Raw genomic sequence first — 12,177 nt, 5'->3', positions numbered from 1 at the left:
ATTTAAGTGCGTATCTAATTTTTATTAATTAAAAATTATAACGTAAAATTTAATCAAATGATACATGCTTAGACATCGAAAAGTCTAGAGTTCAGTCACTTATTAGAATGTTGGAATATTTCCCATTTTCAAAATATACCTGCTTGGCGCAAAATAATTGCAATGCTAATTAGTCAGAATTTATCACATTTTAAAACCATTTAGTCAAGAATCGCGAATATGAAGTTTTAGCGTGAATCATAAATCCATTTTTTAATTGAATCAAGTCAGGTTTTTTAGATAATTATAAAAGTTATTTTCTTTCCTTTTATGGAAAGAAAAATGTTATATTAAATATTGTTCGTTTAATTTCAGATAATACTTATCTTTGTCCGGGTACCGGAAACAGATCTTAAAAACCGAAGAGGTAACAGATTTACTTGAAAATTATTCAATATACTGAAAATATCTCTTCTAAGATAAAGAACTTCATATACCTATTATTTTTAAAATATGTTCTTTTGAAATTTACTTATTTTTTCAATAAATTTTAACAGCATAAAACTTTCGGAAAAAGAAATCGCAATTTTTCGATTTTACGTTATCATGCCCATTTGAAAACGCAGTACTTTTGAAAAAAGTCGTAGAGAGAAAATTTGGTAGACTTGCCAAAAGGAAGTTTCAAGTACGTATTGATCATCTAACAAAAAGAGTGCTGTCCTGGGGAGTATACATTAGCATTCTTTTTTTTTATGTGGTTCCTCCAGTAGACCAAGTCCACGATTTTAATTATCGATGTTTTTTTAAGTATTAACGTGTCGAACTGTCGCGACGACTCATGGAAAGTTGGGCCTTCCTATTCTTTGCTCTAAATGATCTTTTTTTAAATTAAAATTCCAAAAGCAAACAACGAAATATTAATACAAAAAAAAAATCGTAAAAAGACAGCGAAGTAGAATATTGTATGCAAATCACAGACATTTTTGAAAAATCGTTACTAACGAAGTTTTTGAATAGTACAAAAACGAGTATCGGTATGGATCGCAATCGAAAACGGTTGCTATTTATTTTTTTTTCAGGAGATATATTTTATATGATACAAAAAACATACATACATGCATACATAAACAAACATTTTCTAATAAAGATCGTGCAGCATGCATAAGGCTGACTATCTTGATTTGTTCTTTTTGGGTTGGTGTAGTATATTGAGTGTAAGTAGAAAAATGTAGGTTTCTGCTTACACTCAAAGTAAATAGTGTGTACACTAGAGTACAAAAAGAACAAATTTTATAAAGCAATAGCATAGACCAGCCAGACCGACAGACGAATTGAAACAGACAGCAAGCAAGCAAGCAATAAGGGTACAATAATACATGTAGTCAGAGATCGAAATGGATTAAATAGCCTTGCCTGCATGCTATCCTACCTGTAATATATTATTAGTGTATGGTACAGTTAAACCTATTTATAAACTATACGAAAGGATCAAACATACAGCTAGCTTATGGGATATTGGTGGAATTGCAGTACGCTGTAGCCTTCCGAGATATGAAGGAATTAAAGTTTAAATTCTCTCGTATATCTGATTTAATATTTGACTGACAAGAAAAGTCACTGGGAAAAAGACTTCCAACAACTCCTTTTACATCAAATGAGCTGAAATTCGTTATGTAGGGCTGTTTTTTAGACAGTCGAGGGAGAAAACCGAATTATGGACTGTCGTTGTATGTGAATTGAGTTAGTTTTAGGGAAAAGTCAGTTATTAGTTTCAGATTTTTCCGCCCACCCAAGCTATAGAGCTAACGTAATTTGGGCCCCCACAAAATTTTGTTTCGTGTTAATTAATTATAGTTTTTTTTAATCCATTGTTAGTCGTTTGTTCTTCATTGTTTGATCATTAAAATTATTTGTTCGATCGCATTAAGTTAGCCCCCCCCCATACTATTGATTTCCACTTTTTACTTCCTTAATCAATGTATTTTAAGGAATTATTGATTGTTGGTTTATTATAAGCAATAACTCCTTAAAATACATTGAATAAAGAGGAAAAAGTGAAAATCAATATTATGGGGGCCAAATTAGTAAATATTAAATAAACAACGATCGAACAAATAATGTTAATGCTCAAACAATGACGAATAAACAACGAACAATAGACTAAAAAAGATTATAATTAATTAATCCGAAAAGATATTTTTGTGGGGGCCAAATTACTTTAGCTTTATATTCATGAATTTTTAATAAATATTTTACAAAATAAAACTTAACAAATATCTGATAAACAAATTTAATGATAAAATTTTTGTTAATTTAGATATATACTGTATCATTATTCATTATTCATTTATATTTATTTTAGGTGAAATATGTACAAATATGTATAATAAAATATGGTTTTTATCAGTTTTTCTGGGTTAATTATTATTATTCAATATTATACATACCTTTATCCTTTATCCTTTATATCGATTTCAGGAAATATTTCTAAATTTAAGAAAGTAAGTTTTTTAAAAAAGGTAAGTAAAAGGTATTTATATTACATTATTAAAATGTTTAATGTGTCCAAGGTGGAGTAGTGGTTAGCACAGTCTCCTTCGGTTACAGAGAACCTCAGTTCGTATCTAGGCAATGTTTCTATTAATTTTTAATTAAATAAATTATTATGCCGAGATAATGTAATTTTTTTAGATAATTGTTATGAGGACCAAAAGTGGTAAATTATAACTTTTTGTTATAATTTAAGAAAGTCGAAAATATGAATATAATTATTTATTAATACGAATAACAGAGCCCTAATGGTTTAATGGTTAGCGTATCTGACTTCGAATAAATGGTCCCTTGGTTCGAAACTAGGTGAGGACATATATTAAAAAAAAGTTCATTAAATCTTTTAAGCAAAATCTGATTTTTATTTTCATTTTTTTTCAAATTTCCACCACAGCATGTTTGCCTAGTAAATGATGAAAAAATTAGTTTTTTTTCGTTCAAAAACTTCAATTTTTTTCACATTTCTACTAGGAGAACATCAGGCACGGACGGAATAAGTAGTACCTGATAGCAAGGTAATTGTTGTCACCTCGTAAGTCAGAAAGTTAGTGGTCTGCACACCCGTGTTTGGTGAGTGTGACCTCTAGTGGGCAGACCAATAACTTTCTGCCAAAATAAAATTTTAGACTTTCGGGGTGAAAACACTTACTCACCTTTCTCCTTATCAGGAACTACTAACTCCCCCTTATGTTCTCCTAGTACAAATGTTGAAAAAATTGAAAATTTTTTCGAAATTATATTATTTTTTGAATATAAAAAAAATTAAACTGATTTAAACTATAAAAGAGTGGAAAATTTTAAAAAACAAGAAAAATTCATTTAATTTAAAAATAAAAATGCTAACTAGGATACGAACCAGCGTACCTTGGTTTCAAGTGCAAGTGCTATACCCACACAGCCACCGGGCTTATTTATTATCATAAAATTAACTTAATACTCACCTTTACCATATAATTAATTAATAGGTAATTTTGTTCTGAAAGAAAAAATAGGATAGAAAATTTAAAAAATAAAACAAAATTTAAAATATATAAAGATTTTAATTTATTTATAACAAAAAAAGTACATTTTCATAAAACAAATTTACAGAGATTGTTCATATCTATCATAGAAAATATTTAATCAAGAGAACACGGATTTCTGTAATTTTTGGGTGAAAATAAAACTCGGTATTATTAAATTCTGATACAAAAATACGTTTTCGATTTTTCTAAGGGGTACCCCTTCAGAAAATTACGAAAAATCGAGACAAAATTTTCGTCTCCAATTTCGACAAAACTCATTAGGTAATTTTGATACAAAATTATACAAAAATTGCGTCTTTCTTACGATTGAATAAGAAAAGTTTTCATAGTTTCTGAAAAATTACAAAATATTCTCCTGTTACAAAATATTATAAAATTTGTACAAGCCATTTGTACAAATTTTTTAATATTTTGTAACAGGAGAATATGATTTTAAAGAGTGAGATATGTTTATGATTATTTAAATATCCACCCCCTGACAGAATAGTGATTTATGACATACAAATAATTGACATTATTTATGGCCAGAGGGCGGGTTATATAGATAATTTAAACTAAAAAAAGAGTGGAAACTTTTTAAAATCATAAAAATTTCATTAAATCTAAAAGTAAAAATTGTTAACCCCACCAGGGTACGAACCCGCTTACCTTTGTTTCTTTGGCTAGTGCTATACCCACACAGCCACCCAGCTTATATATTACCATATGGTTAACTTTATACTTACCTTTACAGGCTTTACTAAATAATTAATTAATTGATAATTTTGTTCTGAAAGAAAAAATAGGATAGAAAATTTAAAAAATAAAACAAAATTTGAACTATATAAAGATTTTTATTTATTTATAACCAAAAAAAAAGTACATTTTCATAAAACCAATTTACAGAAAGATTCTTCTTTTCTTATTAAAGTTTTTATTCAAAATAAGTAAAATTCAATGAGTTTTATATAATAATATTAATATTAGGTATAGTACTATCGATAATAGGACTTTGCATTCAGAATTTAATGAAACTTGACATAGTTGTCCATTATTATATCATAATTAACCAGTTAAATTTTTAGGGGCCTTCAGAGAACTGAAAAAAAGATATTTTAACATTGATCCTTATGGGAAATCACAGATTTTATTTTATTTCACAAAACTGGACGTTCAGATTTTCAGTTCTCTAAAGGCCGCTAAAAATTTAACTTGTTAATTATGATATATTAATGGACAACTATGCCAAGTTTCATTAAATTCTGAATGCAAAGTCAATTACCGATAGTACTACCTTAAGAAAGGGTGTACCAAGATTAACGTCTGATTTAAACTTCTTGCGTTAATTTTGGAACATTCCATTAGATTAGATTAATAAACTGCTTCACATTGTAAAGAAGTATATTAGTGAATCATAAGCTATTGGTCTCAATTGATTAGAGAAGTTTTGCTGTAAATAATATATTCAAAATACAGTAAGTTAACTTAAGTCATTTTTTTTCTTGTATTTGTTTTAAACATGTACACGTTTTATTTCTCAAAACACCATAAAACAGTCTCAAAAAACAAACAATGGAAAAATAACGAGGTGTACCATGTATTCCAAAGTTGTGTTTACACTTGGATTGGAGTAGATTTTTTGTGAAAGTTTTCATTGATTACATTACTTTTAAAACGTTATTGGACGCATTGTTACTGAGAACCGCAAAATGCCATGCGAAAACCCATTTCATGGATCCATTTCACGTGATATCATAGAAAATACTTTATCAATCGACAAACGAACACGATTTTTGAAATTTTTGGGTGAAAATTACCATATTTACCAAATTTTGTTAAATTCTGAGACAAAAATTTTTTTGTCTCCAATTTCGATAAAACTCATTATATTAGGTAATTTTGACCCAAATAATACAAAAATTGCGTTTTTCTTACGATTGGGTCCATAGTTTCTAAAATATCACAAAATCCCATGCGAAGGGTAATTTCTCGAAGCGATTTCGTGTGATAAAATTGAAAATATTTTACTAATCGTTAAATCTACCCGATTTATGTAATTTTTGGATCAAAATTACCCTATTTACCGAGTTTTATTAAATTCTGAGACAAAAATATGTTTTTCGATTTTTTCGATTTTTTCTAAGGGGTACCCCTTCAGAAAATTGTGAAAAATCGAGAAAAATTTTGCGTCTTCAATTTCGATAAAACTCATTACATAAGGTAATTTTGACCCAAAAAATACAAAAAACGCATTCATTTTATGATTGGATGCTTAGTTTTTGAAATATAATAAAGTGGCATGTGAAGACCGATTTCTTAGATCATATTTCTTAAATAAATTGTTCTGTTTTTCAACATATTTAGATATAGAGATATATACTATCTACATTTTCCTTTATTCTATCTTCCAAGTAAATTATAAACAATGAATTCATTCGGAAAACATGATATAAGCTGATAAAATCGTAACAATTTCGAAAAGTCGAACCTGAATTTTTAAATACCGTGTATTTCAGTTATACCTACTTCTTATATGTAATATAATATTAAAATACTTATGTTTTTTAAGATAAAAGTTTTTGTTTCACGACACCACCAGAAACAGCAGAATCTACAAAGCTTAAAAAAAATATTTACTTACACAAAAAAAAAAAAGCTATAAGTGCTTGGATGTGCATACTGTGCACAAACCATACACAACAATGCACATAATATTTTTGTGAGCGTGATGTTGCTTGGTGATATCTTGAAATTGAATCTCTGAAAATAAAAATTTGATTTGGACAATTTTATGACTTCCTTGTACGATTATAGACTAGCCAAAATGATTTCAGGGGATAGTCAAAACGAATTTACGAATATTTTTTTTGAGTATTGTCATTACAAGGCATTATAGAATAAAATAAATAAAAAAATAAAAACCCGACTGTGTTAAATAAAAACTGAAAAGAAAGAAAGAATTTCAGTAGTTTACAAAGCGACTTGAACTGTCGAAGCCCATTATTGGGAAGATAGAGGCGAGGCTTCAAGTTTCGTAACATTCCAATGTAATAACGTCACGTATTTTTACCAATTCACTCTCTGTATTTTGTTTCTGATTGGAGCGTCAAAAGTTTCTCTTCGAAAAATTCATGACGGTTTCTGATAATTAAAATGAGTCCAAAAGCGTCTGTTTGTGGCATCGTAGCGCCTAAACGGATGAACTGATTTTAATTTTTTTGTTTCGTTTGAAAGGTAATTTAATGGAGAATGTTCTTAGCTATGTGCGAGTTTAGGGTTCCGTGCCCGGAACAACTGAAAATCATTCATAATCCTCAAAATCGGTTAAGTTTGGAGGAGGCTCTAAAGAAAAAGGTAATTTAATGGAGAGTGTAATTAGATAAATGCTCCTAAATTCAAAATTTCAACGTTCTAAGATTAATAATTTGTTAGTTATTATCTTGTAAAGTTCAGATACTATGAATGTATACTTCCGTCGAAAATTTTACATCGGATCTATTCGCGATTACAATACTTCCTTCACTTTTCTTTGAACAAGGAAGTATACAACAACAAAATACGAAACAACCATATTTCTTCCTAAACTTTATAAAAATAAACAAGTTACCTATAGCAAAGTTTGTACAATAGTCTGGCGGGATGCAGTTAAAAATCTCCAAGTGTGTCGTCTTTTTACCACCCATAGACTTTTTCAAATTATAAAATAAAAAGTTATTTTTTTTCTCCATTCTTTTTCTGAACATAAAAAATATTTTTATGTTAGATAATATTTTGGATAGTAAATTTTGATAAATTGGTTTTTAGACCCAGACAATGTCACAAGAAGATGTTCTTTTCGAAAAAAACTGATAAAAATAAAATTAATTTTTATTATTGAAAATACAAAGATGAATGGTTGAGATTAAATTTTGAAAGCTGATGTTTTGGACACCTATTTATTATTATTTTTAAAACTGTCTTATTGTTATATTAGTCATCTAGATTTGACTTTAATTAATGACTTAAATGTTAATATATTTACGTTCAAGAAATCTGTAATATATGTAGGAGCAGCTCCGTTTAGGTTCGATGTGTCCCCCCAATTATTGGGGTCACCGAGACATCAATGTTCATTGCCTCCCTCTGGAGATTTTCGTCCAAACATTCACTGAATTTTAGTAGGTAGTTAAACGTTGGATGTGTTTTAAAAGTAGTTGCACCTTATTTCATTATTTCTAACGCCACACAGTAACTTTGCATAATTGGTACAATCGAAACTCTGAAGTTTTTATAGGAATTTGTAGCGACCTGGTGATTCTTATTACTTTTTGATATTATACAAGATCAATGATATCCATGGTAATCATCTAGCATATATGTTGGTTATGCCAATAACAAATTATCCTCAGAAAGTGGCCTTCGTCATTATATGTAGGAGCAAGATCCTGCAAATTATGGGAAACATCGATCAACTACGAGAAACAAGAAATTAGTGTTTTAACTAATTTGATTTGAAAAAAGTCAATTATTTTAAATTTCTTCGTTGAAACATCAATGTCTGTTTATTTTCCAATAAAAAATGAATTGAAAAAAAAATTGATTCTCTGATTACATTTTCAAAGATCTGTAATAATATTCTCTTATTATTTTAAATTAAATAAATAATATTAAAATAAAATTAGTCATGTAATATTCCTGTAACGTTAATTCAGAATACTGTAGCCAAATACGGGTACCCTTAATATGGAAGAAATTATAGTAATCGCCATTATTTCATAAAAAACCACGCAAAGACACAAAGATGTTTCACTAGCTTATTAAATATACGCTTTATTTTAGGACTATTGCAAGTAATGAAAGCGTTATCAAATTTGGGGATTATTTAAAGAATTAGATAATATTGTTGGGCAAATAATCATGGAAATTTTATGCCCTGGATTGGGAAATAAGGTTTTGAAATACATGCGGTTTCAACAAGACAGTACATACAACGATTTAATGGGCTTTATTAGAATTTTCCATAAAAAACTAATAAGATTGGCAAAGGAAACGGTCTCTGCAGATTTTGTCATGAAGAGGAGGAAACTGGAATACAGTGAATGCGAGAGCTTCTAGCTCAAACGACACCAAGTAAAATAAAAGCGGTAGTAATTTTGTAGCGCTTTTTAACCAAGGGAAGTACAATAGATCGAACTGGTCTCAATACAAAAGGTGTTATTAGACTTTTCCTTAATCTAATCTAATAGGATTCTATTTTTGTGACCGAGTCATTAAAAGTTGGATCTACCAATTAAACTTTAGCAAAAATATGATAATTCTTACAAAATCTCATCAAATAATTTTTCGAATGATAAAAAAAAAATTGAATAATATTATCTCAAACACAATTCAAATGAAAACCTTATAGAAAATGATGGGGCTGGGACCGACTTTTTGAGCAGCTTGAGTTGTACTTATTAGATTTTTATAGTTGCAAACTTTCAGGCTTCAAAATTAAAAAATCAATTAGTATAAAATCAATAAATAACGATAGAACCCTTTTTCTCATACCAAAAGATACACACAGCGAATTAAAATGTTGATTATATGTATATTCCTCCTTTTTTCCTTCGTTCTTCTCTCCACCCAACTAATTTCCAATTGAATCTTGTCCAAATAATAATAATATTTATTAAAAATTCTTCTTATGTTGTTATCATTATACATGTGATGTAGTTAGTTACTCATCTTAAATAAACAAAAAATTAAATTTTCAAAAAAACAAACAAGATTTTTTTTTATTTAATAACATATTATCAAATTATATATTATTTATACAAAAAAAAACGTATATTATATGAGAGGATGCATTTAGGTACAGCAAGTTTGATAATTGTTTAGAGTATAATCATTTTTATACCTTAGTGTATATGTAATATATATCGAGATATACTAAGTTTAGTCCCAAGTTTGTATCGCTTAAAAATATTGATGTTGCGAACAAAATTTTCGTATAGGTGTTCATAAAATCACCTAAATAGTTCATTACCGGTTGTCCGTCTGTCCGTCTATAAACACGATAACGAAAAAGAGATATGAAATTTTTATATCATGCTGAGGACGTTAAAAGTGAGGCCGAGTTTGTGAATGAGCAACGTAGGTCAATTGAATCCGTAGGACCCATTTTGTTCCTTATAGAAAATTAAACAATTTTTGTTTGAAACTGAAACATTTTTTCGTAAGCGTAACTGTTTATAGGCGCAAATTAGGACAAAACTTTGGTGTACATTTTCTCCAAAACTATTAAAAATAGAGAGAAACAAAATTCTGTACAATACTTTCGAAAATTAAATAAATGACGGTCGAAAAGCGAAAGACGAGAACTGGCATTATCCGAAATTTGAAATCGTGTTTCATCTCGCGAAATCTGAATTCGTGTTTCATCTCGTGACACACACTTTTCCATATATAAACTGTATTGAAACTACGAGTTTCAATGTCTGTTGAGTCAATCGAGACCAGACAAGTTCAGACTCCTTGAATGAAACTTCATTCAGCGGGCAGAAACCAATCGTTTTCGTCTCTGATATTGTCTAGTTTCGATTGTTTCGAACAGGCATTGGAAATTTTTGTAAAATAATCTGTTTGTAATCGAATAGATTTATAATCTAATAATAAAATATGTATAACGTTATATACCATGAAATGGCAAGCTAGAGAAGAAATTGTTCCATTTGATAACTCAATAAACTTTTTTTTTCCTAGAGATTTCTTCGTTTTAAGGTTCCTTGAATCAAAAAATACCATTTTTATATTACATGGATAATTATTTTTACTTTATACTGAGTTGCTTTTGATGGGAGGTTCATTTTTGGAGCAATATTTTGATAAAAATGAATTGTTAAGAAATAATTTAGAACTTCTAACAACTCAAAACAATCTGTCTTTTACTCTCTTAGATAACTTGAAATGGCTATGATATTACAGCCTCTAATTAAGTCCACTCGAATTTTTATCATGCTGAATACTACCCAAACTTTCGGTATAAAGTTGATGCATCCTATTATACATTATTATATGCTTTGGTTATATATATACATTTTAATGGGCGTTTTGCCGACCAATCATGGTAGATAGATGATGGCTGCCCTAGCAAGCCATACCATGTCATGGATGTAGATTTGAATGATGATTTTAAAATATACTGAGATGTAAGATGCTATGGTTTGGTATGTTTATGTTTATTTATGTGCACCCTTCAACATCGTTTTTGTTTTTTAACATTAAAATTTAACCTTCTTCAAATAAGATGATATATTACATTTATAACAAGACATGTTTATATGGATATGAAAGAAGATATTATGTGGATTAGTGTTCTTTTTATAATCTACAGAGAATAAACAAGAGTGGTGAAGAGATTTTGGGTGTACTTAAAATATTCTGTTCCCTATTCAATTTCATAGGCAAAATTAGATTTTCACCTTCCATATCCATGGGTATTGACTTTCGCATATTTAAATTAAAATAAAACAATTGAAAACAAACAATTGACTCAGATAATTGTTCAAATACCATGTTTAGACAGTGTTGATTAGAGAATCGTTTGTTTTTTCACGTCATGTAACTAAAGGGAGAGAGCTGCTCTTATATAGCCTGACATACATACCTACATGTCACACACACATGACTGATATTCACATATAATACATAAAATATAATTTGCGCTTAATTTGAGCCCTCACAGATAAACAGTGATGTTTCAAACAAAAGTTGTTTGTTTTTTCAAGACCCAATTGTCCTATGTTGCTCATTTACGAACTTGACCTCACTTTTTACGCCCTGAACACGTTGTAAAAATTTCGTCTTGATATCTTTTTTCGTTTTTGAGTTATCGTGTTGTCAGACAGACAGAATGGACGAACGGACAACCGAAAATGGACTGATTAAGTGATTTTATGTACACCTACACCAAAATTTTTTTTGTAGCATCTACATTTTTGAGCGTTACAAACTTGAGACTAAACTTAATATACCTTGATATATTTCATATATACATGGTATAACAAACAAAGATATTTTTAATATCAATAGGGCTTTTCATTTTAAAATCACGATTCACATTTGTTTCGTACTAAATGATTTATAACCAATGTGATAAAATGAATAACAAATGTCTTCTATCTTAATCCTACTTATTGCTGTCAGTACGAAAAAATAAACTCTGCACTTGCGCTTATGACATGATGAAAAGGCCTATTAAACTGTCTTTATTGGAAAGATAATTTTATTAAGTTTAAATAATTTCGGTCATATGTCCAATTTTCTCACTTTTTTTGCAGATATTGCGGTCGTATTTTGCCAAGGAATGTTATATTACAAATGGTCAATTTCAATGTAAACCATATATACAAACCATAGACTTATATGTTCATGCCCAAAATGGCATTAATAAAGTCATTACCATGTAGACTCTTGAAATTAAACTCATGCAATATACGATTACAGTACAATTTATAATAGGTATATACTTATAGATTTCTCGAAAACAAAAAAAAATTATTGGTGCCGTGATTCTATATACATAATCAATAACTTATTTGATTAATTTTCTTTATTTATATTCAATATATTCAAATAAAATAATTTAATTCAATAATTGATATAAAAAACTAATATACATAAT

The sequence above is a fragment of the Chrysoperla carnea genome, chromosome 5 (assembly GCF_905475395.1).
Source record: "Chrysoperla carnea chromosome 5, inChrCarn1.1, whole genome shotgun sequence".
In the NCBI taxonomy this organism is placed as follows: Eukaryota; Metazoa; Arthropoda; class Insecta; order Neuroptera; family Chrysopidae; genus Chrysoperla; species Chrysoperla carnea.
Note: the sequence above shows the minus strand (reverse complement) of the source record.